Below are 26602 nucleotides of genomic sequence, written 5' to 3'. Positions count from 1 at the left end.
ATACGAAGCATCTGATCGGTCCCGACCCTCTTTCCGACCTTCTTGCTAGGCATCGTCCACGTATACTCCTCAAGGTCCTAGGTCAGGAAGCTCCGAACTCGCTGAAAGAAGAAACACAAAAATTAAATTCTCAAAATTGGCTCTTCGTTCCGTCTCGAGCTCACGTGCAACGGGGAGGTGCAGCTTCAGAGCACAGGAACAAGAGGATGCTTCCTTGGCTTGTCGCTCCTTTTATCCTTCTTCGGGCGGGCGTGGACCCACCTCCAATCCGCCTCCGGGCGTGGCTAGTGGTGTCGGTGTCTAGGACAACCCTCTCTTGGGCGGAAAAAGGCGCGCCCCGGCTACGCCGCTTCGGGTATACCAGCCGAGGCTCGCCTCCCGCCCAAAATGGCTTCCCGGGGGGATCGGGGTACTCCACCATACGTTCGGGGGGACCGAGAGGTCGTCCCTTTCCAATCAAGTTGTAAGGAGCATGAGAATAGGAACAATTCGTCAAGCACCTTCGAGTAAAATTAGGAAGAGAGCACTCACAAAAGACCTAACTCCTACTTCAAACAAAAAGAAAAAGAAAGAGAAACCCACTTCGCAAAAAGAGAGGCTGGTCTCAGGCCCAACACCAGAACCAGCGCTTTTCAAATTCGGGGGAAAAACGGGACGCAAACATTTCACTTGCTAAAGGACCCGATTGCCGCAATTTACGCCTCCCCAGAAGAGGCTTTAGGCTTGCAAAGCCCCATAATTCCCCAAAAATCCACAATCCCCAAAAAATTAGGAGAAGCAAACCCCCTACCTTCAAAACCGCAAGTAAAACAATACCAAATAAGTGAAAACACCCCACAAAATAGAAATTACGGTCAGGAAATAAGCGCAGGGGCAGTTGATCATGAAGAAGCACCTAATAAAAGGTGGTTGATAAAAACAACAGCACAGGTACACCTGCCCACTGCTTCATCAGATATAAGTAAGGAAGGGGAAAGCGGAAATAATTAAGATAAAAAAGGAGGCACAGGTAAAACTGGTACCCAAGATACCATACAGATGGAAGAATGGATCAGTTCCTTCTCCATTTCAAATGATATTGACCTTATCTAACCCTTGGAACTTAACACACAAACCAAAGAGGATATTTATGCAAACAAGCAAGGGAAAATTCCAGTAGTCGGCCCGCCTCCAAAAAGGATAATTGAGGCAGAAAGGGGGGGGTGGTTGCCTCCACACCTATAAAACTCTCAACCAGTCTGGACCACCAGGAGGAAAAAACCAACAACAGAAATGCTGAATCTCCAGAAAGACGAAAGCATCGATCACCCCTGAATTACAATGTTGTCAGTCAGTGGATTAGACTCAATATTGGGGATTTTGCTGCTATCTATCGATAGAGCCACATGGAGCAAAGCGCTGGTAAGAACACTACAGCAAGCAATAGATGTCCTAAATTTTCAATCTAATAAACTAGATGTCTAGGTTGATTTAATGAACCTAATCACAGTCCACATTGCAGGAATCCATGCAAAACTAGATACAATCAAAGCTCAAATCACAAATGGAAATAAAAAAGACGTACAAGCCAAAAATCAATTGTTAAATCAAAATTGTGGATGTGGTCAGATAATAGGCAAAATGGCATCTCGGCCCAAAATACTGACAGAAATTTTACGGGTCGTCCAATCACCTGGAAGTATTGACTGTATGCCCATAACAGAACAAAAGGACGACAAACAAGGTACAGTAAGTCAATCAAAGGAGACGGGCGACTCCATGCACCGATGGTTTTATAAAAACGAAGGAAGTCCTGGAAATAAATTGGGCATGTAACAAGCAAAGTGCCAACAAAATAATTTCCATACACAACTCACCTTGTTCAAACAAAAAGACAATGGAAACGTGCTCGGAAAGCCATGCACAACGCCAGCAAACAAGCTGCCCAGGAAAAAGTATGAATCTATCCAATATTCATCCAACACTAAAAAAAAATCATCAATAATTACAGTAAGAACATATAAAAGGCGGACTCGTGCAGCCCAGGGTTAAACATGCAAGACCTCACTGACAGCCCCAACATATCCCCTCAAAGTAAATCTATGTTATCCTAAAAAAGAAAACAGGAAAGCACTGAGCAACCTAAGCGAGGGAATAAAAACAATAAATCATGCTAAGGCTAGCACAGAAACCACGAAAACGAGGTTCGATCTGAAAACCGTAACTAAAAAACAAGAGGGAGTAAAAAGGAAATCAATGGATTCGCAAGTCTTATTTCCAATTCTAGAAACAAAAAATATAGAGCAAGTAGAAATAAGTTCGCAAATAAGAGTACAAGAAGTTCAGACAACAAACCAGCAAATAAGGGTATCCTCACCAATAGCAAAAACGCAGAGAATTCAAACAGAAATGGACAAAAATAACAGCAACCAAATAAAAATAACCCTGGACAAACAGGGCAGGGTCTGTAAATTACCAATTGAAATGCAAATCACAAAGGAAAATGCACCGTAGAGCATGATCCAAAAAACAGTAAAAACAGAGCGTGAAATAATCGGTGAAGGAAAATCAAAATCAAATACTTCCTCGTAGGAAAGGGCTTTTGAAGACAACATGCGCCAAGACGAAAACACGGCCTGTGAACCTTTAATGGAAAAAATGAGTATAAATTAAAACCGAAACCGACAAAGTGCTTCAACAAAGTTTTGCCGAAAACTAATTTTTGTGCCAGAATACCCAACTAAAGGCAGATTGGATATCTTAAATAGGGGAAACTTAATGAGGCGATTTAATGAGATCACAAAATTAAGTAACATTACATCAGCAGAACTCTTGGCCGTGGAATTTCAACAAAGGGAAAAAGGAACAAAAACAGAGGCAACCCGCACAACATGGTCTTCAAATGTAACAACGGCTTTGATATATTCAACAAAAGTAGCCTTTGAAGCATGGGGCATATTGCTAAAATATTCGGAACGTATCAAATACCCGTACCCATTATTATATAAAGAGGCGTATCAAAACCACTGGAATTAACAAAAGATCAACATCATTTTTGAGGGGGCGAGAAGAACCACCCTGAAAGCATAACTAAGGCAGGTAAAAAGTTCTAACAAGCTCAGCCCAAGCCCCCAACAATCTAAACAACAGACAGAAGAAAATCAAGATTGGTCTTGGGCTCCCCAAGTCTTGAGCAAACAACGACCCTAATGAAAACAAAATTCTCAAAGGGAACAGTTCATAGAGGTCCAATCAATTTTACATAATGAGGAAATAATAAGAATCTGCTCATGGAACACCCATGGCTTCAGAGAAATGGTCCAAGACCCGGCGACCATATCCTTCTTGGGAAGTTTTTGACATAATCCTATTATAAGAAACATAGAATCTAACATCAAGATCTATTGTTGGCTATGAAGAACATCATGTCCTGGCAGAAAAAATGTCTAAGCATGGGCACTCAAAGGGGGGGGGGTGCACAGTAAAACAGGATTGGAAATCAGAAGAACTGGACAAGGGAGAAAATTGGGTACAAGCCATTAAATTGGAATGCAAGTAATCCTCACATACAAACCCATGGCAGTTACTGATTTTAAATATATATATCCATCCCGATAAGAAGAAGAAAAAGGAAAGATTGTTCTGTCTGATAAACATGTTACAGACACTGCAAGCCACACACCAAAACTACGATTATTTCAGGTGATTTTAAGAGCAATTTATTAAGGGATAATCTGAACAAGAGAGAGCGCCAAATGGAGTCCGGAGTAAACAAATTTAACCGAGAACAGGAAACCCTAGGTTATACCATCCTGAACGGAAATACCAAGGGGAATCAACCAGCTGGCATCACATTTTTGAGTGGAAAGAAACAATCCACATAGATTATACTATTGCAGTAAGGAACACTTGCACTTAGATGACTCCTTTTGTATAAATACCCGTCGGTAGAGTGACCATCTCGTACCAGAAATGGCACTAAACATACACCTGCTTCATAAAAACAGCCTTTGCTAAAATGGCAGATATACAGGAGACTAAAGTGGTGAGGAACAAACCTCAAACAAATAATGGACACCGTGCATAAAAACGTAGAAAACATCGGGACAATGAGTACCCATTTATTAAAACAAGATTGGGAGAGCTAGGAAAGACCTTGTTAAATATATTTCCAGTAATTCCAGCACGCCAATTGACCCATGGCGCCAGAAACGAACCATGGTACAATATACAGCTGCACGACTTGAAGAGTAAAATTGCAAAGGAGGTAAGAACCAAGGCCGTAGCAGCAAGAATGGGAATAGTTACAAATAACGGTAAGATCACAGAAATGAGAAAGGAATATAAGGATAAGTGCAGGGAGGCAAAACATGTGCATATTGAAAATCTTTGGGAGAAATTGCTCTGGGCAAGTAAATTGCCAAATAGCAGTGAATTTTGGGGGTTATTAAATAACCTAACAAAAGGAATAGGAACGTCCAAAATGCTGGAATAAGCGAGTCAGCATGGACACAAAATATTGACAAATTGTACAATAACACTCAAAATGGTACACACATGTGGGCAGAACCAGACTTGAATATATTGGAGGATGCAAAGCAAAATGAAATTTCAATTAGCCCCCCCATCCCCCAAACAGAAAATAACACAATTGGAACGGGACCTATTAAAACGCAATATTCACGACTTAAATAACCTAATATCAACTAAACAACTACAAGTAGTGATAGAAAAATGGAAAACTGAAGGTACAGCAGGGCCAAATGGTCTCCCTAACGCACTTTTTAAGCAAGATCCTGAATTTTGGGCAAATTACTTCACACCACTTTTTAATCACCTATATCGCGAAAATAAGATGCCAAATTCCTGGAGAGGGAACCTATTTCATCCAATTTATAAAAACAGAAGTCATACTGAGCCTGGAAATTACAGGCTCATTGCTTTAATTGACTTTGAGACAAAACTATTCGCATAATGTATTTACAACAACTACAGGTATGGACGGAGGAAAAGAGTATATTCCCGAAATACCAAACAGGTTTCAGGCATGGTATGGGCACCAACATGATCTAGGCAGCATTGGCAATCCAAATAGAAAAAGCAATAAGCAAAATAAGCAGATAATCCAGACTATTTGCATGTTATATCAACCTAAAAACAGCCTTTGACTGAGTGCCACAAGATCGCCTTTGGATGAAATTGAAAGCATGGGGATTACCACAAAAACTAACTGACATCATAATAGCCCTTTATAGTGAAACCTGGGCAAGGGTGAAGCTTGGAGACAGCAGCAGAATATCTTCTAAGATAAATACAAACAATGGACTAAAACAAGGCTGTGTCCTATCACTGAGTCTATTTAATCTATATCTCCCAACATCTCGCAATATCTAAACAACCACCTGTCAAAAGTAAATGGCAACCCTCCCAAATTGGCAAATAAGCCAATTCAGTCCCTACAATACGCGGACGATATAGTGGTCGTGAGCCAAACCCCAATCAGGTTGCAAAGAGTTATCAACAACCTGATCAATTAGGGTTGGAACAAAGGTGGTGCATCTAGCAGGTCCCAGGCCTGGTAAATATAAATGTCACGCAAAGGGTGAACAAATAGAGGAAATCAGTTCATATAAATACCTTGGCATTAAATTGGGTCAGAAAACAGATATAAAAGCCCATTCATTAATTTTCGCTTACAAATAGTTGCAAAGGAAACTGCGCTGCCCTTCCCACAGTCATCTTCTGAAAGTAATGGCAGTACAATTACTTCCGACACTGGCACATATCATAGAAATATGGCACAGTCAGGAAATGTATATTCTAAATGAGCTGCAAACAAAAGTATACAAAGCAGTTTTTAACCTTCCCAAGCGACGTCACCAGCACAGATACGTTGGGAATTCGGCCTTCAGAACCAGGAATACCAAAAAAAATCTATCTTCGCGAAATTGTGTTGGAAATTTCGATTGTCAGAATCCGGATCTCTGAACAACTTATGCTGGGCAGAAATAAAGGCCCAGTTTGATCAGAAATCATCAAATACATGGGGTGAATACCTGAGTGTAGCCCTGAAAGCTTTGACCTTCACGAGGTTTGGGACAGTAAGACGGAAAGAATAGCATTTAACAGAAGACAAAACAAGATTTATTAAACGTCGTCATGCCTGGTCGGTAATAAATTCATATACAGAGCCCAAACCGCAAACCTATTTAGCAGCACATTTTCGACTTACATCAAAAAAGAGGTTTATGCTGTACAGATTAGGAGTGTTACAAAAGACAAGGGAACTCAATAGGCAATTGGTCAGAGACCTTGGGTGCATATCTAATTTCTAAAGACAGGGGTCCCTAGACAGTTTTGAAGATATTCAAGGTAATACATATAGCCTAATAGACTCTATGTTCTTTGTCCAGCTGGACATAATTTAATATTAAATAGGTACATGGAAAGGATTTCATACAAAATTCAAGTGGGACACAGCCCACTCATACAGTTCCACAAACGTTATACTAAAATACTACACAATAAATTAATATATGAACTAAAGACCCAGTATCAGAACTCTGAATACATGCAATATTGTCATAGTATAGGAAGTATACATTTAAACAAATAAGCAACCATTGTAAATAAGAAACAGCATCCAGGGGTTTAGGCCAAAGGAAAGTGGCAAGTAGGTTCACAATATGAAGGGCACCTAAGCAAATAATGCAAAAGCACAAAACCCTGGTTACCCTGATATTCGCCCTTGTCTTAATATCTCTCAAGCCTGAAATCTAAAAAAGATTGTCCCTTCCGTCAATTCCTAGTGGATTTGCAGTTCAAGACATTATAGGCACATGCCTTAATTAGGCAAATTCAGGTGTTTTTAATACCCTATCAAAGTCAGTGCATCCTTGATTTGTTGGACATAAGTGGAATGATTTCCTGAATTCAATGATTGGTTCCAAAACCGATGTGTTTATTGTGAATTTTCACACATAAAACAAAGAACAGCCAACACGTGTTTCGGCCGTGGGCTTTCGCAAGGAAGAAAGTCATTGCTGGCAATCCAGTACTGTGGCAGTCATAGGTGGCAGTCACTGTGGTCTGTCGTTAGCCAAGACCTTTTAGGTTTAATAAAACTATATGTGTAATATACTTATTTACAGAGGCTTTCCGGTTGCCCTGTCAAGTCAAGTCAGGGATATTTGTATATTTGAGAACAGCAAGGGGACCCAAATAAAGTCAACAAGAGACCTTGGAAGTTAGTTCATTAAAGCACCAGTGGTCCCTTACAGGCGTGGGGGATATAATCAATAAATATATATATTGAAGTGACATGCCCAACCGGGCAGAGGTCAAATATTTACTTTTCAAACAATGTCAAGCAACTTATACATACAATATACAAGGCGGGGCACAAGCCTGTACCCAGCTTAACCCACAGTGAATAAAAAGGGAGAAAAACAACACAAGAAACAAACAAAGGGCTTTTAGGGAAAGGATTCGTGTTCTGTTATCTTGTTATACGTACAATTTTAAGGTATAGAGCAGAACATTACTTGCACCTTTACAATTATTAGGAGGGCAATAAAGTTTTTTCATTTGTATAAGGTGCATACATATGTCAACGGCGTTTCGATCCGTTGAACAAATCATACGGATCATCATCCGGACATGTAATAAATGCCTAACAGTTAGAAGCCTCAATTGCGGTTTGCAAGCCGGGGGGGGTTTTAAAAGCAAGGGTGGCTGCGAAGGCAGCAGGAACGTTCAATTGGAATCGTTAAGCCGAGTCGATGATCCGGGAAGGAGCGTCAGATGGCCAATTTTAAGGCGCGATCTCTCTGGATACGCGTTGGGGTACAATGACGGGATGAAAGGTCTGTGCTCAGCTCAATCGCATTAAGTGAGGGATATTTGTATAGCGCACATATCACTCCCAAGAGTCTCATGGCGCTGGCAAATGGCTCTGACAAAGAGATGATGAGGTAATGGCTTAGTTTTCAAAAAGCCATGTCTTCAGCTTTTTACGGAAGCAGCTGTGTTTGGGGGTGATGCGCAGGTGTAAAGGTATCTCATTCCAAGATGCCGGAACAAGAAAAGAGAAAGAACGACCCCCTTTCCTGGCAGTATGAATTCTGAGAGGAGTAAGCAGTGCCTCATTGCTGGATCTGGGCAGTCTGCCTGGCTGATACCAGCATAACTTCTGCGACCAGTATTTGGGACCAATACCATACATTTGCTTATGGGTCAGGCACAGAATTTTGAAGAGAATTTGTTTTTTTCACCGGAAGCCAGTGGAGAGCTTTTAGACTGGGATCAGAGGAAGATCTTTGGGGAAGGTCGAGGACCAGCCTAACTGCAGTGTTCTGCAGGACCTGAAACCTGTTCAGAAAGCTTTCACTGATTGAGAGAAATAGGGCATTACCATAGTCCATTCTGTTTATAATAAGTCCCTGTATTAATGCTTTTCGGGCTTCAATAGGGATCCATTTGAAAACCTTCCGTAGACTGCGCATTATGCCAAAGCAGGTGCCGATTAGATGATTTATTTGGTTCTTCATGGACAGTTGGTTATCCATGTATACTCCGAGATTACGGACCGTTTCCTTGGGTGTCGGACAAGGGACAAGGTTGGATGGCCACCAATCATGAGTCCAATGCTCAGTGGCCTTGCCAAAAAGCATGATCTCCGATTTGCTACCATTCAATTGAAGATGGTTAGCCCTCATCCACTTATCAACATGTGTTATACAATGTTTCAAATGCTGCCTGGTTTTGTTCGGGTCTGGGTCCGGACCCGGGCCCAAGGTGATCAGAATCTGGGTGTCATCAGCTTAACATATGACTTCAAAGCCGTAGGATCTGATCACCATAGCCAACAGAGTCATGTACAAATTAAACAGCGTTGGGCTCAGAATAGAGCCCTGCGGTACTCCCATCTCGACCGGTCTTTCATGAGCACTGCAATTGCCGATCTTCACTGTGGTTACACGGTCCGATAAGTAGCTGTGAAACCATTTCAGGGCATTTCCTCAGACACCTATCTCCTAAAGCCTCTGTTTTAAGATGCTGTGGGAGATGGTGTCATAGGCGGCGGACAGATCAAGCAGGACGAGGATGACTGACTGATGTTTGTCTAACGCCAGTCTGATGTTGTCAGTGACCTCGATCAGTGCTGACTCAGTACTGTGCACTGACCTGAACCCAGACTGTGAGAGGTCTAAGAGTTCATGGCTTTCAAGATGGTCAACAAGCTGTTTGTTAACAAGAAATTCTAGCTCCTTTCCGAAATAGGGGAGTAATGATATGGGATCGGCCGTCGTTTTTTTAGAATCGGTCTTACTCTGGCAGCTTTCCATATTATAGCAGAGTCCGCCTCCGAAAGTGACTTGTTAAATAAGCCAGTTATTCTTTCCAATAATGCTGGGGCAATAATGGAGAAAAATTTGGGCAGAATAGGGTCTGTGGGGGAGCCAGACTTTACCTTCTGCAACACAGAGGTGGCTGACTTGCAGTCACATTTTACAAAATAATTTAGAAAATAAGAATGGTCGGGTTAAGGGATATGAGAGAGTGATGAATAACTGTAATTGTTTCCTCAAAGAATTTAGATAGACAATCAGTCCAGTCTTGGCTGGCAGGTTTTAATGGCTGATTGCTAGGAGTTGTGAATTCCTTCAAAATTTGATATAGTTCTTTCGAGAAGTTTTCTGACATATTTATCCGATCTATAAGGAATGTTTGTTTTGCCAGTTTTATTTCCTTCATGTAGTCATGATGCACATTCTTGTATGTTTTTTTTTTTTTCGAATATGGAACGCTTCACGAATTTGCATGTCATCCTTGCGCAGGGGCCATGCTAATCTTCTCTGTTTCGTTCCAATTTTAGTATATGTGCTGCCGAAGCGAGCACACATTCTTGTATGTTTCACGATCGCCCCGATTTTTACTTTTGCGCCATTTTCTCTCTGCGGTTCTACATGAAAATTTTGTAATTCTTAATTGGTCCGTGAACCATGGGGCAGTTCTCGTCTTCATCTTAACTTTACTGAAAGGGGCTATTTTATCTAATGCAGTCAAAATAGCATTATCAAGATGTTTTGCCACTTGGTTTATGCTAGCTTCTGGGCCTAACTGGTCATGGCAAAAATGTTTCAGGAAAAGGGGCAAGGTAACTTTGCGCCATGGCCTATGCAGTATATGTTCGCTTTCCCGGTCAGTTTTATCTGCAGTTGTGGGAATGGTGAATTTTAATAAGTAATTGTCAATAATAGTGGAGTTGGGGGCTGCACCTTTATTCCAGTTGAGTTCGAAAAGAGAAGATCCAAAGTATGACCTGCACAATGTTTGCCGACCCTGCCCTGGTCTATTGGTGTGTCATGCACAAATTTCTTACTATGTCGCCCACTATAGCATCTACCAGGAGACAATGGGTTGGTGTTACAAGTAGGAATCATGTGTGAAGGCTTAAGATGTTGTTTATTTCATAACATCAAGTATTCGGTATAAATGCAGCACATATCCTCTTGTCCCTGCTTCCTTCCACCAACTGTCTACTCCCCAGCAACCTGGACCGTTTCCCCCATATTCTAATAATTACATCCACTACATTCTACTACTGTGAAATCCCATTACAATACATCCCCCTTTGGATAAATCAAAAAATAAATACAAAATAAAATTAAAAAAACAAAACACTGAACAGTATCATCAGAATGCAAAATGTACACAATAATTAGTATGTGTTTCATAAGCTTTCATGTACAAGTCCTCTAACCACTTAGCTGTTTTTCTAAATTTCTTATTACGTACATCTTTATCAATGTTATTAATACCCACATTTTCCTCCAGATGACCCTGTGCAACAATATCTTCACCTGAAGCATTGTCAGATGCCTCATGTGAAGACACCATCCCTTCATTAGTGATCACATTGTTTGTTTCAAACCGAACTCCATCAGAACCAGCAGAAACAAAAGTACTATTATGACAATGAACAGTGTCATTTACATTTTTCTGGACATCAATCAAAGGATCACTGGCATTCCTGGAATGTTTAGCATCTATCTCCATCCAAGCATCTGAGTGACCAAAAGCTATTCTTTTAAGATTTCATACATTTCCACTAAGTCTCTCAGAATTTTCCAAAATGTCATTGACTTCTCCAGGATCATAACATTTACTCTGCCCTTATATAACACAGCCAGGTTTTTACACTCAGTTCCAATCTCCTACCTTAATCTCCACCTTCTTAGTGTGGTTTTTGGAGTCGTGGTACAGTTTACATTTTTTCTTGCAGTTTTTTACGTTTTCTCTAAATCTTCAATAGAGCAACTCTTTATGCTCGAATTAAACAGCCATCCTGGATTAAATTTTGATCTGAGATTCTGCCCTCTCTTCATAACGAATAGAGAAACACCAGTAGATTCATTAGTTGTAAATCTATAGGACCAGACAGTTTTTCCAAGTTGAGTCACCCAATCTTCATTTCAAGCAATGGCCAATTGAATTGCTCCTTTTATGACATGGTTGAATCTCTCAACCATGCCATTACTGCTTGGAATATAAAGTGAAGTAGTTTTGTGCTTAATTCCTGCTCTTTCAAAATATGACTTTGCTTTTAGAGGAACAAACTGGACTCCATTGTCACTTAAAATGGTGGTGGGAATTCCCTCAGACACAGACTTGATCTAAGAATTCTAAAACATAGTAAGTATCCGCATGGTCAGCAACCTTGGTTACAGGCCACCTAGTTAACAGATCAATGAGAACCAAAACATACATTTGTGGCGTACCGATAGGTCCCAATACATCCACGGCTACAGATTCCCATGGGTTCTGAGGACTGTCTGTAATACACATTGGAGGTCTAACAATAACTAAAGATTTATCAGCCTTCATGCAATTGGAATATTCCCTCACAAATTTCTCAATTTCATGGTTACTACTAGGCCACCAAAAATGTTTTTTACAACTGCTTTCGTTCTTGGTATACCAAAATTACATTCATGAGCCAAAGCAATAACAGTTTTGCGTAGACAAAATGGGGGGTAATTTTTTCACCTCCATTGTCTTCAGTAAGTTCAGATCTCACTTCCCAAAATGTTCGATTAGTCTCTGTTCTTGCCATCTCTGTGGACATGTGACACCTGTGGTTGAAGTGAGTGTTGATGAGTCCCAGCCGGCAGGCACTTCAGGCAGCAGCAGGAGAGGGTCCCAGGCAGCAGCAGGAGAGGGTCCCAGGCAGCAGGCACTTCAGTCAGCAGCAGGAGGGGGTCCCAGGCAGCAGGAGAGGGTCCCAGGCAGCAGCAGGAGAGGGTCCCAGGCAGCAGCAGGAGAGGGTCCCAGGCAGCAGGCACTTCAGGCAGCAGCAGGAGAGGGTCCCAGGCAGCAGCAGAAGAGGGTCCCAGGCAGCAGGCACTTCACTGCTGAGGGTCCCAGGCAGCAGCAGGAGAGGGTCCCAGGCAGCAGCAGGAGAGGGTCCCAGGCAGCAGCAGGAGAGGGTCCCAGGCAGCAGCAGGAGAGGGTCCCAGGCAGCAGGCACTTCAGGCAGCAGCAGGAGAGGGTCCCAGGCAGCAGCAGAAGAGGGTCCCAGGCAGCAGGCGCTTCAGGCAGCAGCAGGAGAGGGTCCCAGGCAGCAGCAGGAGAGGGTCCTAGGCAGCAGCAGGAGAGGGTCCCAGGCAGCAGCTAGAGAGGGTCCCAGGCAGCAGCAGGAGAGGGTCCCAGGCAGCAGCAGGAGAGGGTCCCAGGCAGCAGGCACTTCAGGCAGCAGCAGGAGAGGGTCCCAGGCAGCAGGCTCTGTGAGCAGTGGAAATGTTGGGCTCACTCTCACAGAGTTATAGCCCCATGGGCTCGAGTGAGATGCCAAGCTGCAATTATTGGTTGTCCATGTCTGCCTCATTCAAAAGCATCCAATGACCGGCTCCGCGGTGGCAGAGCACGCCTTCCGCGATTTTCAAACCTGCATCAGGCCACCGCAATCGTCGCTCCCATTGACTGTAGGCTATGCCCCATGGCAGTGATGCACCGCAGGGGCCCAGGGTGAGCTACTGCAATGGTGCATCTTTCAAACTCATCCAATGACCGGCTCCGCGGTGGCGGAGCACGCCTTCCGCGATTTTCAAACCTGCATCATGCCACCGCAAACCTCGCTCCAATGGCTGTAGGCTATGCCCCATGGCGGTGATGCACAGCCGCGGACAGGCGGTATCAACCGCCATATGTGATCTCACTTCCCAAAATGTTCGATTAGTCTCTGTTCTTGCCATCTCTGTGGACATGTGACACCTGTGGTTGAAGTGAGTGTTGATGAGTCTCAGCCGGCAGGCACTTCAGGCAGCAGCAGGAGAGGGTCCCAGGCAGCAGCAGGAGAGGGTCCCAGGCAGCAGGCACTTCAGTCAGCAGCAGGAGGGGGTCCCAGGCAGCAGGAGAGGGTCCCAGGCAGCAGCAGGAGAGGGTCCCAGGCAGCAGCAGGAGAGGGTCCCAGGCAGCAGGCACTTCAGGCAGCAGCAGGAGAGGGTCCCAGGCAGCAGCAGAAGAGGGTCCCAGGCAGCAGGCACTTCACTGCTGAGGGTCCCAGGCAGCAGCAGGAGAGGGTCCCAGGCAGCAGCAGGAGAGGGTCCCAGGCAGCAGCAGGAGAGGGTCCCAGGCAGCAGGCACTTCAGGCAGCAGCAGGAGAGGGTCCCAGGCAGCAGCAGAAGAGGGTCCCAGGCAGCAGGCGCTTCAGGCAGCAGCAGGAGAGGGTCCCAGGCAGCAGCAGGAGAGGGTCCTAGGCAGCAGCAGGAGAGGGTCCCAGGCAGCAGCTAGAGAGGGTCCCAGGCAGCAGCAGGAGAGGGTCCCAGGCAGCAGCAGGAGAGGGTCCCAGGCAGCAGGCACTTCAGGCAGCAGCAGGAGAGGGTCCCAGGCAGCAGGTTCTGTGAGCAGTGGAAATGTTGGGCTCACTCTCACAGAGTTATAGCCCCATGGGCTCGAGTGAGATGCCAAGCTGCAATTATTGGTTGTCCATGTCTGCCTCATTCAAAAGCATCCAATGACCGGCTCCGCGGTGGCAGAGCACGCCTTCCGCGATTTTCAAACCTGCATCAGGCCACCGCAATCGTCGCTCCCATTGACTGTAGGCTATGCCCCATGGCAGTGATGCACCGCAGGGGCCCAGGGTGAGCTACTGCAATGGTGCATCTTTCAAACTCATCCAATGACCGGCTCCGCGGTGGCGGAGCACGCCTTCCGCGATTTTCAAACCTGCATCATGCCACCGCAAACCTCGCTCCCAATGGCTGTAGGCTATGCCCCATGGTGGTGATGCACAGCCGCGGACAGGCGGTATCAACCGCCATATGTGTGGCGCATCATGTCCACCGCCAGCAACCCATGCCTCCATGCCAATGTCTACCGCACTTGTGGACGGCGGGGGGGGGTGATGGCGTCACACCGCCGTGGACAGGCGGTAGCTAGACATCAGCACCACCCCGTCCACAAGTGCGGTAGCTATTGGCAGGGGTGCTGGTGGTGAGCATGCTGCGCCACACATATGGCAGTTGATACCGCCTGACGGTGGCGGTGTGACGCCAACACCACCCCTGTACACAAGTGCGGTAGACATTGGCATGGAGGCATGGGTTGCTGGCGGTGGGCATGCTGCGCCACACATATGTCAGTTGATACCACCTGTCCACGGCAGTGTGACGCCAGCACCACCCCCGTCCACAAGTGCGGTAGACATTGGTATGGAGGCATGAGTTGCTGGTGGTGGGCATGCTGCGCCACAGATATGGCGGTTGATACCGCCATATGTGTGGCGCAGCATGCCCACCGCCAGCAACCCATGCCAATAGCTACAGCACTTGTGGACGGGGTGGTGCTGGTGTCACACCGCCGCGGACAGGCGGTAGTTTGCGCAAATTTGGTCACATGCAATGGGAATTTGAAACGTGAACTCTGGATCAGTACACAGCAGCAACAGGTTTAATGGCACATCATTGTACACACAATTGCATCTCTTGGTATCAGGCACAGGTGGCTGCATGCTATGTGTGACGCACATTGCTCTGTGTTCCTGCATTGTCACTGATGCATTTGATGGTTGATGATGGCTGACAATGTGAAGCTGGTGTTAATTATGTGTAACCAAGCACTGTGCTGTTGGTCTGTGCTGACCTTGGCAAGGCTTGTCTCACTAAATGGTGTTGTTCCATACTTGTGCCACCATATCCGGCCATGCACACAAGTTTGACATCTACTGTGATCATTGTGCTCTTGATGTGCGCCAGCTTCACATGATGCATTGAGGTGTGACAGGTATAGCAGATGTGTGTGAGGCATTCATGGTCAACTCACACACTTTTCTGGATGTTACTGGATGAGTTGTGCACATGTGGGATGTCCAGTTCAGGAACTGTGCTATTTACATTGATATTCTGTTATGTCTGTGGGACATGTTTTAGGTAAATGGATTGGTGTGTCCCCAATTTATACACATGTAACCTTGTGTGTCATGCATCTCACATGGAATTTATAATTTTGGCGTAACATAATCCATGGTATGCGCTGTGTCTGATAGAGCGCGCAGTCCACCCGGGTCACCGAGGTTACCAATTCTTTACACGCACTGGGCCCTGACGTGCAAATTTCAATACCACACTAATAATTTGGGTGAACCGGGTGATGATTACTTTGTTTCTCCTCCTGCACGCTGCTATGAGCAATTAAGGTTTGGTTTCACCTCTGCTTACCATGCACCTGACTTACCACAGGCACAATTCTTATGACAGATCTGGAGCTAACAGGGAAATAGCAGACAGGCCTGAGATCAAATACTCTTTATAATCAGTACAATACTTATCCACAATTTCTGTTAAATGACCACAGACACCTGAGGATGTTTAAAGCTTTATAAAAAGTTCAAAGAGAATATGACAAGGCAATAAGTGATAGGCAGAATAATGCGTCTAACATCAAAATCAACACCATAAAATAGCTATAGATTAATGCTAAGACCATTTGAGTATATGGGAAGACTAAAAGGTAGGAATTTTTAGAACAGAACTAGTCACTGCAACTTTATACTAGAACATAGGACGTGGATGGGACCTAGAACATGTACTTAACCTAAGTGTACTAGACTATTCTTGCTAAGATCACTGCAATCAACTAAAGGAAGGGGAAAAATTGGAGCATACTAATAAAATATAACAGTTTGGCAATCTTCTAAGGGTAGGGAGAGAAGTGGAACAATTCTAACAAACAATTTGCATATACCTTGCTTTTCACGGTGATAGGGCAATATCACAGACAAGAGTGCTTTATTAAGAAATTATGGGGAGAGAGAGAAAGAGAGAGAGAGAGAGACGCAAACCCACGGACTGATAATTACCTAGTTCAGAATGAAGACTAACCCTGGCCACGGGTCAGTTGAAAGGACGGGGACAAGGACCCTCAGGAAGGAATGCCAGAATGCGAGCAGGTACAGCTCACGGACAGTAAGGACAGGATACCCCTCAGGATTTGGGATCAGGACTGGGCTCACCAAGGTACGACCAACACCCACAGCTTCGGAAGCAACGCCAGCGTTACCCCTCTCTGCAAGTAATCCGCCAGTAACCCCGATTGGGTTTTCAAATTTTCCCAGCAAAGTGCTTCGCCAGCACTTAGGATTATTTCCACCCCTTAGGAGTTTGTGGAAAGTATGGACAGAGTGCTCCGCAGCACTTCAGATTGAGCACCTATAGAGTTCGTAGGGTCAGTGACAGGTCTGCTACTCGGACAAGTCGGACAATTTTCCTAAGCTAAACTAGGGCAATTATACTATTCTGGGGACCCTTAGACCACCCTCTAATGTTGCAAGTGACAGTTTCCCACATTATGATTGGTCAGGAGAGGTGGTGCGGTCAGTACCACCTCCTAAAATTCAACGTTCCCATCATGAAATTTAAATTTTCTTTTCCGCCCATTAGGTTCACGTTCCCATCCATAGAATACAATAGAAAAATATGAGCGCACAAGACATCGCAACAAAGTCTTTAATTCTCAAGGTGAGTTTCATCATCTTGTGCTGGTTTCTCAGGCGCATTGGGCTTCAGGAGCCAGCTGGCTGGTTTCAGCTTCTGCGCAGTGGGGTTTTCTCTCCCGTCATGTGACAGTGCCCAACAGAGCCTCAAGTATGGCTCCGCTCCCGATTTCCCAGCCCCAGAGACGCGGTACATGAAAAGTAAGCGAGAACAAATTAAAATCACATATAAAATGATCACACTGTATACCATGATAACATTCTAACCAACCCTTACTTTATAATGACTATAGCATTATTGTTTTAGTGCGAAAAGACAGATAGGCTAAAGCAGCAGTAGCAAGCAGAAAGCGTGGTGAGAGACAAGCAGCCATATTTGCGACAGTGCGCATGAGCACAAATTCCCTCCAGAATGCGAGTGCGTCACATCACATGGGTATGACCGACGCATGCGCAGACTGAATTTCAGCGAAACAGCCGGGTTTAGTGCAAGCTTCGTTAATATGAGAAAAGACATACAAGCAAGCATCCTGGGGACACCCGCGTGTTGGGGAAATACTTAATAAATGACGAACAATGGTGTTAATATGATTATACAGTTTAGGCAAGGGTTTTGTATACGAGCAGGGCGCTTTACATGCGAATCCCTGCTCCATCAATCCCCTCTTTGATGATGTTTACTATCATCACCACATAAAAGGAAACAGATGCCAACTTTTCATTCATCCACATCACTCATTTGAGTTTCAACAAATTTATTGTTGAGTTTTCTTTCAGCTTCTCTATGAGAGTGGTGATTTTTCACCTTTTTGTAAATTTCACTCTTTAACTCTTCTAATTCTAGTTCATCAATATTTCTTTTCACCCCCCTCTTATTCACAGTATATTTCTTTTTGCACTTCTGGCATTTGCAGCAGATAAAAATGATCAATACAACTACACCTATTACAACTATTGGCATCAGTATTTTCCACAAAAGATTTCTACCTAGGTTAGTAAACCAACTACCTATAGAGGAGAGACCTCCAGTCAGTCTCGTCCAGGCACTGTCAACCTCCAATGGTTTGAGTTCTTTTTCCAAATTAGTTATGTTTTTCACATATTGTTTTAGTTCGATACTTTTATCAGGAATGTAAGTGCAACAATGTTGCGCTTTCAGCATTCTACAGACTCCGCCCTCTTTTGCTAATAGGGTGTCAAGGGCAAGACGGTTTTGTAAAACCATTGATCTGATCGCAACCATTTCAGTATTGACCATCAGAAATCCAGCAGCAGTGTCCGTTGATAACCGGTCCACTACTGTAGACAATTTGCAGATTCTATGAGTGTTCAGAACTACCCCCATTCCAGGTATCAGTGCACTAAAAATATCACCTATAATTTCACCTACACTTTCACGTCTACTACGCACTAAGCCATTAGTTTCTTCATCGCTTCCAGCTGCATTATTCACATGGTATATTTTCGGGAAAACAATGCCAAAGTAGCAGCTTCCATACCAGTGATCCGGCAATTTGAAATAAGCCTTGTTCCCACATATATAGTATATTCCGGGGAACACAGGTTCTGACCCATTTTTGAAACCCCAACCTCCAATTACCTTGTAATTATGTTCACACTCGCTGGAACCGATGAATACATTGTTATAGTACTCTGTCTTTTCCCTATGGATACAGAGTTTCCCCTTTCGTTCAAAATCCAGCAACAAGGCAGGACTAGCTTCGCCTTGCGAGGTGTTATCCATGTGCTCAGCCCACCTAGGGACTCTATCCTTTTCGTCATTTGCCTTCTTCTGAAACTTTTCTCTCCTTCTGTCTGCCATCTTTATAAACATCTTTTCCTGCTCTTGCAGAGAACAGGTCAGATTAGCTTGTCTTGCTTCATCTAAATCTATGTTGCCTATAGTCAGAAAATATTCTCCCATATAACGGGTCACGTCACTTTTAGTATGTACAAGGTTCAAGTGTCCTCTAATAGGAAGTTCAGAAAATACTACGTCAGCATTTGAATAATAGTACTGTAAAGTGCTTCTATAAAACAAGCTAGCTAATATACTACAGGAGATTCCATAGGTTAAAGGTAGATGGTGGTATGTCACGCCTTCAGCCACTGAGGTTGGCAGCTTCATGCAGACATAACAGTCCTCTATTTCCATAGCTTCTACGTAATGCACTAACAAGTTAGCAAAAACATTTAAATGCGTCTTGTTTCTCATTTTGTGAAAGTGTAGTCCATCCTCATCTGATGCTTCTAAATTAGGTCGTGTGTGTGTCAGTCCTACTTGTTTGTCGCGTCTTTCTAGGCTTCGTGGTGTTTCTGCAGTCTGTACAACCCCTATGTCTACTGCTTCTGGTTCAGTAGGGGACAAGTTAGGATCTTTACTTATCATAAAAGGTATAAAAACTGTTAGTCCTATCCACATGACTATTAGCATTGCTATACTACACAAGCATATTTTACAACAGGTTTTAAGACACCCACACCGGGATCTCCCAGAGACATTCGGATCAGACATTTTTAGCTTACAGGTGGCTTTTGCTACCCCTCTTCGTTTCTTTGCACCAAAGGCTCACTTCGGGGCTCTCTCAAGGAGGGTCTTCGTCAGAACTCCGATCAGCGATGGACTCTTCGTCACTGTTGCCACTGTGGTGTGGTTCGTCTATTTCCTCCAACACAAAGTAAGTCCACTCAGGGCTCCGATACAGTCGGTTCTGTTTCTTTAGTCTGTCGCTCTTTCTTAGCGATATGCCTTGGGCTGCCTTTCTTTCACTTTCAGCCCTTTTTCGGTCTTTTAGTTTTTCTTCGACTGTCTTTAGTCTGAGCCTCAGTCTCTTGACGTATCGGGGTGCACTTCTGCCTCCGTGCCTCCCAGTAGTTGAGGAAACTTGGCCTTCTTCGTGCACTCTTTTTACTTTTTGATGTGGCACCTCTGTTTCCCTGCCTGTCTGACTAGTTCCAGGTCTTTCATCTATTTCTTCTGCCTGGTCCCTAATCTGACCCTGCTCAGATTCAAATCGTACTTACTTTTTATTTCTGGTTACTGTTGTTTCCGTTGTCTGAGCACTTTGATCTAATTCTATCTGTTCCTGTTCATGCTCTTCGATCTCTTCGTTTTCTTCTGCATGAACGTCAGCTCTAATTTTTAACTGTCCCTCTCCAATTTCTGGAGTTTCAGGAGAGGTTTCGATGTCTTGATCTGACCGTACTTGGCCTATTTCCTGATCAGGTGTGTTATGATTTTCGTTGACCTGACCTTCTTCTTCTATTTCTAGCTCACCTGGACTATCCCACTCACTGTCTAAGTATGAGTATTTCCTGGTTCGTATTGGATCATGAACCGGGTCGTCGGCGGGGAACCATTCAACGTCTCGACTTGTGCTCGGCAGTTCGATGTCAGCTAGCTCCGGACTCTCCTCCTCGGAAGCTTCTTCAGCTGCGCTGCCTTCAGCTCCAGTCGCGTTTTCTCCAGATACCCGCTTCGTGTGGCTGGCGTGGATCCACTTCGGTACACCAGCACACTTTACAGCAGTTGTAGTGACGAGGATCACTTGTCGTGGCTTTCCCCACCTGGGTTTCAGGCAACTGCTCCGGGTGTGTTTCTTTAACGCCACCCAATATCCTGGTTGCAGTTTATGTGCTGGAGTCTTTGGCCACTCGTCTTCTGTCTCTCCAATCTGCTGAGAGAGAGAACGCACTTGGTCACCCAGCTGCTTGCAGTATTCTAATACCATATCATCAGAAATGCTTAGCAGTTTGTGTCCGGGCACCCATGCCTGTCGCATCACTCTTCCCATTAACACTTCATGGGGACTCAGGCCAGTTTTTCTGTTCGGGATACTTCTCAAACTCATCAGCACAAGGGGTAAAGCTTCTATCCAGTTCATCTTTGTGGAATCACACATTTTTGCCAATCTGGATTTCAGGGTGCCATTTATTTGTTCCACTACCCCAGAAGCCTCTGGATGGTAGGCACAATGCAGTCTTTGCTTCATTTTGAATGCTTTACAGAGTTCCAATAGGACATCGTTGGCAAAATGCCCACCTTGGTCCGTTTCGATTGTCTCTGGGATCCCGTACCTAGGTATCAACTCCCTGAGCAATAACTTGGCTGTGGTGAGAGCATCATTTTTCTTTGCTGGATATGCTTCCACCCACCTGGAGAATAGGCAAACTATGACTAAGATATATCTATACCCTTGACACCTAGGCATTGTTATGAAGTCTGCCTGCATTCTGACAAAGGGACCTATTGCCTTTCCGACATTACTCTGTTCCACTACAGTCTTCTTTCATGCATTAAATTGCTGACACACTAGGCACCTCTGGCAAAGCTTTTCCGCCTGGTTCCTGAACCTTGAATTACAGAACACCTTGTCAAACACCCGACACATTGCGTCTCTTCCCATATGTGTTGGTTCATGTATCATTCTGATCATGGGGTCGACCAAGCTATCAGGCAGCACAGGCACCCCAGTCGGGTTTACCACCACACCATCATCTCTCAATTTGCATCCTTCTGCTGCCCACTTTCCTTTCTCTTGCCTGTCTGTTGCCTGTTGCAAATCCTTTAATTCCTCCCACGTTGACACATTCTCAAACAACATAAGTTGGCAGCTGGTTCCACCCCACAACGCAATTTGGAGTGACATATGGTATCGGGCACAAAACTGTGCAATTTGGTCAGCGTACCTATTACCGGCAGTCACATCATCATTTCCAGATTTGTGAGCCGCACACTTGACCACGGCCAATTCTTTGGGCAATTGGATAGCTTCCAGTAAGTTATGCACCACCCTTCCATTTCTGATAGGGGTGCCTGAGGACGTCATGAATTCTCTTTGCAGCCACAATTGGCCGAAGTCATGAACAACCCCGAAACAGTACTGGAAAGAAAAGGTTTTTAACTCAGTTCTGGATGGGTGCACTGCCTGTTTGTACGCATACGATTATGTTTATTGTAGATATCTTAGGTGCTATTCGGCGAGTGGACCAACCTAAACCACTCCCTAGAGTAGAAACAACTACTGCTAAATACGTTACAGTTTGCCGGAGCACTCTCATGTGAGTATACAGATTGTTCGGTAACAATTTACATACATTTCAACACCAATTATGACAGAAGTACAAGAAATCCAAAAGATGAGTGAATCTTGGAGTCTTTAATGGAGATTACAGCCAGCCGACACGTGTTTCATCGCCTTCGCGATTCATCAGGGCTAGAAGGCCGTATCGACGTCACAAAAGGTCGCTTAGCTGGTGATAATTCCGACCCAGCCGGGCCCGTGACCTATGAAAGCTGGTTCGAGTGCGTCCAGCAACAGTCTAAAATCTTGTTTATGAATAATAAATCAGGGCGTATTATAATGTACTCGGAGGCGACCCCATATAGTTGTTTACGTATGTGTTTGCTTCATCAGACAAGTACTCTCTTTCTTCGAATTATGGCGGTAACAATTTCAGTAAATAATGTCCAGGTTTTACCTCTCTTACTTAGGATTATGGCGGTATCAATATCGTTTTCGGATTATGTACTGCACGGAGCCGTGTGTTGGCTCTTGCAGCGCGTACGGTGGGTGTGCCTCCTCCGAGTTCAGTTCCTGTTTGGACGAAGGCGATGAAACACGTGTCGGCTGGCTGTAATCTCCATTAAAGACTCCAAGATTCCCTCATCTTTTGGATTTCTTGTACTTCTGTCATAATTGGTGTTGAAATTTATGTAAATTGTTACCGAACAATCTGTATACTCACATGAGAGTGCTCCGGCAAACTGTAACCCGAAACAGTACTGGCTGTCTGTGTAAACAGTTATTCTTTTGTTCTTACCCCTCTTACATGCTCTGGTTAACGCGATGAGCTCTGCCACTTGTGCAGATTTCACCTCGCTCAGGTAAGATGCTTCTATGGTTTCTGTCAACCTAACCACAGCATAGGCAGCACTCAGACTCCCACTCTCATGTCTCAAACACGAGCCATCCACGAACATTGTCTTATCCCCATCAAGTAACGCTATTTCACGGATATCCGGACGGGGCTTTGTACTGTACTCAGTTAAATCGATGCAATTATGTTCCCCTCCCTCTTCGATTTCTACATCCAGAGGGACCGGTAACAGTGTTGCAGGGTTCAGGACATTGCACCGAGAAATAGTTACATTTTCGGCGCCAATCAGAATTCTCTCATACTTAGTCAGCCGACTAGGTGTGAGGTACTGGGTCTTAGTTCTGGTCAGTAGGATTACAACAGAATGAGGGACATATACAGTGACGTGATGTCCCATGACAATGTTCTCACTCTGTTCCAGACTGACGCAAGTAGCAGCAACTGCCTTCAAGCATCCAGGTAATCCAGCAGCCACCGGATCTAGGGTGGCCGAAAAATAGGCCACTGGTCTTCTAACTAGTCCGTGCTCCTGGGTCAGGACTGAAAGAGCACAATTCTCTCTTGTGTCACAGAATAGTTCAAAGGGCTTGGTGTAGTCTGGCATGCCCAATGCAGGAGCGGTACATAGACAGTTTCTCAAAGTTACCCAAGCGTTCATGCTTTCACTGTCCCAACTGACGGGGTCTTCTACTCCTTTCTTTGTCAATTTTATTAGGGGTCTGGCTAGAGCCGCAAATCCTACAATCCATTGTCTGCAATAACCCACAACTCCCAAGAACATCCTTACTTCTTTCTGAGTTCTGGGCAGTTCCATTGCTTTAATTATTTTGATTCTTTCGGTAGTAACTTTCCTGATTCCTTTTTCTATCTGGTGCCCCAGATACTTCACTGAGTTTTTACAAAATTGTAACTTGTCAGGCGACACTTTATGTCCTCCCTTTCCTAGGTGATTCAGCAAGGCAATTGTGTCAGTGACACAGTCAGTCTGGGTTTTAGATGCCACCAACAGGTCATCTATGTACTGCACCAAAACAGACTCTCTTGGCAGCACTAGGGATTCGAGGCACTTTTTTAGTATCTGGTTGAAAATCGATGGACTTTCGGTGTACCCCTGGGGGACACGATTCCAGACATAGATATGGCTGTCAAATTCAAAACTGAAAAGGAACTTGCTTTCTGGATGCAATGGGATGGAAAAGAACGCATGGCACAGGTCGATGACAGTGAACCATTCTGCATTCCAGGGAATCTGATACAGTATCACTGCAGGGTTGGGCACAACAGGACAGCAAGGCACAACTATTTGGTTTACCTTGCGCAAATCTTGCACCACCCGGTACTTTCCACTAGGCTTTTTGATCCCAATGATTGGCGAATTACAGGGACTGCTCATCACTTCCTCTATTATTTCTGCTTCGAGCAGCCGGGTAATTTCAGTCGCTACTCCAGCTTTTACTTCTGCACTCATTTTGTACTGTCTGGTTTTGGGGTATACAGCATTTGTTTTTATTGCTATTTTAACTGGGTCCACATTTGCCATTAAACCTACATCTTTTCCTGTGAAATCCCACACTTCTGGAACTACTCTTAACTGGAGCTCTTCTGGTAGATCCTCAACTGTTAAAGGTTTGATATCAGAATCTTGTCTGACTAACATCAGCTTGTACAAACCATCTTCATCGGGTGTCTGAATTTCGACGCCTTTCGGTGTGCAATAGATGGTACAATGCATCTTGCACAACAAATCACGTCCCAGCAGGTTCACAGGACTGGAATCACAGAACACAAATCTGTGCATTTCTTTGAAATTTCCTATAGAAACTTCCATGGGTTCAGTTACTGGAGTACTTATTATTTGATTGGAGACGCCCACTACTTGGATCGCTTCTCCCGAGAGGGGTAGGTTAGGAACATCCACTGTTCTCACAGTAGATCTGGTAGCACCAGTGTCCAACAGAAAGGTGACGTCTTTTCCCTCAACCTTTCCTTCAATGTATGGTCCAGTCTGGTCTACCGGTAAGGAGGCGCCAAGCACGCACTCCTCATCCTCCCCTCTCAGGCCCCGTCAATCTTGATCTTCACAGAGGAAGGTATCATTTAACAAATACTGTGGAATGACTGCGTTTCTTTCACTCTCGACTTCCCATACTTCCGCCCTCTCATTCTGCTGACCCTGACCCTTAAAATTCTGTCTAGGAGCGCGAGGTACTGGAGGTAATTTTACCTGCTGCTGGTTCTTTCTTGTCCCCTCTTTCGGCACCTGTGGATTTAAACCATTTACAGGGGCATTACCGGCCTGCAGGTGTGGACACTCGTCTCGCCAATGCCCTATCTGGCCGCACCCATGGCACGGAAACTTTTTCATGGCCTCTTCTCGACTCATTTTAGCTCGGGGCTTGCCTCCCCCCCCAGCGGTGGCATTCTGAGCATTATTACTAGAAGTCAATTTACTTAACTGTTTCTCCTCCTGTTCAGCTAATTTCACCTGTGCCCACATTACCTTTTCTTTAAGGGCTTTCTTTTTATTTTCGATTTCATCTTCGCAGTATTTTGCATATTTCAGGACATCATCTATGGGCTTTCCCTGCCAACTGATTTTATTATCTCGAATCCATTGTGAGATTTCAGGCCTTAATCCTAGCACAAATCTGTAACTGAAATGGGTCATGTCTTTCATGTCTACGTTATCGATACCACTGTAAGTTTTAAATACCTGCAGTAACCTTTCATAAAATGAATGCACCGTTTCATCACGTTCTTGGGTGGTTCTATCTATTCTGGTCCAATCCGTCTCCTTTGCTGGCACCTTTTTCTTTAGGTACTGTATGACCTGATCGTACTTCCTCATTACTTCAGGGGAGGGAGCTCCGGTTTTCTCATCTCTGGGATATTCATCGTTGGGCCAATTAATTTCTATTTTACATTCGGTCCATAGATCTACAGGGACCACAATGTCGAAAAACCCATCCAGGTCTTTCAAGAGGCATTTCTGAACTTTTATGAAGCGTTCTACCTGCCTGTACCAGTCAACTGGCTTCTCACGTAATTTCGGGAAGTCATTTGTAAATGACACAATATCCTGTCTGGACCAAGGGACATGGACATATTTTCCTCCCGGGACCTCTCTCATGGGACACAATTTTTCTGTTGGGGTTACTTCCTTTAACACGAATTCTGAAGCCTGAGACTTAGCCCTGCTGTCTTCCTTTTTCTTTGCCCACCGGGTCCTCCATTTTCCCACCTCGCCCCATTTCTGCAAGAGCTTCAACAATTCTTTTATCTGGATCTGTTTTCCCATCACATTCAAGCTTTCTAAATCCTTATCTGAAAAATCTACTCTGTAGGGTTTCTGAAGAATTTTGGAGCGACTAACATCAATTCCCATTTCGGTGGCTGTATCCATTATCCTTTCATGGAGCAACCTAGCACTCCGGGTAAGATTTTTGCTGATAAACAGTAACTCGTCTTCACTGTACGAGCTTAGGCGCTCAACTCCTACATTCCCAGCCATCATTTCTTCTATTTCTATCCTTAATTTATATATCTCTAATGCTTTAGGTTGGGGAGTGGTCTCCTTTTCCAGCTCTTTTGTCCATCTGTCTAATTCTTCTGGGGATACTACGGTGGCACTCCTAACCCCAGATGCACCTTCAATCAGCACCTCTTTTGGTCTAGTCTGACTTCTTGCCCCCGATGTACTAGTCCTCGGCTCTCTAATGGGCAAATCCATCAGAACCACAGATTCACACT

General features: G+C 44.5%; 1 protein-coding gene and 1 non-coding gene across 2 annotated transcripts in view; one reads left to right on the top strand and one right to left on the bottom strand.

The window, feature by feature from the left end:
• The window catches only part of LRRC46 (leucine rich repeat containing 46), a 186441-nt gene that overhangs the window by 128720 nt on the left and 31119 nt on the right, over positions 1 to 26602 (top strand). The gene's annotated exons all lie outside the window — the stretch shown is intronic.
• On the bottom strand, positions 9774 to 9880 carry LOC147717491 (U6 spliceosomal RNA). The gene has a single exon (XR_015296223.1). It is a non-coding gene; the product is annotated as a U6 spliceosomal RNA (small nuclear RNA).

This window comes from Lissotriton vulgaris, chromosome 5 (assembly GCF_964263255.1).
Source record: "Lissotriton vulgaris chromosome 5, aLisVul1.2, whole genome shotgun sequence".
NCBI classification, from domain to species: Eukaryota; Metazoa; Chordata; class Amphibia; order Caudata; family Salamandridae; genus Lissotriton; species Lissotriton vulgaris.
Note: the sequence above shows the minus strand (reverse complement) of the source record. Positions and strands in the feature narration are given on the sequence as shown.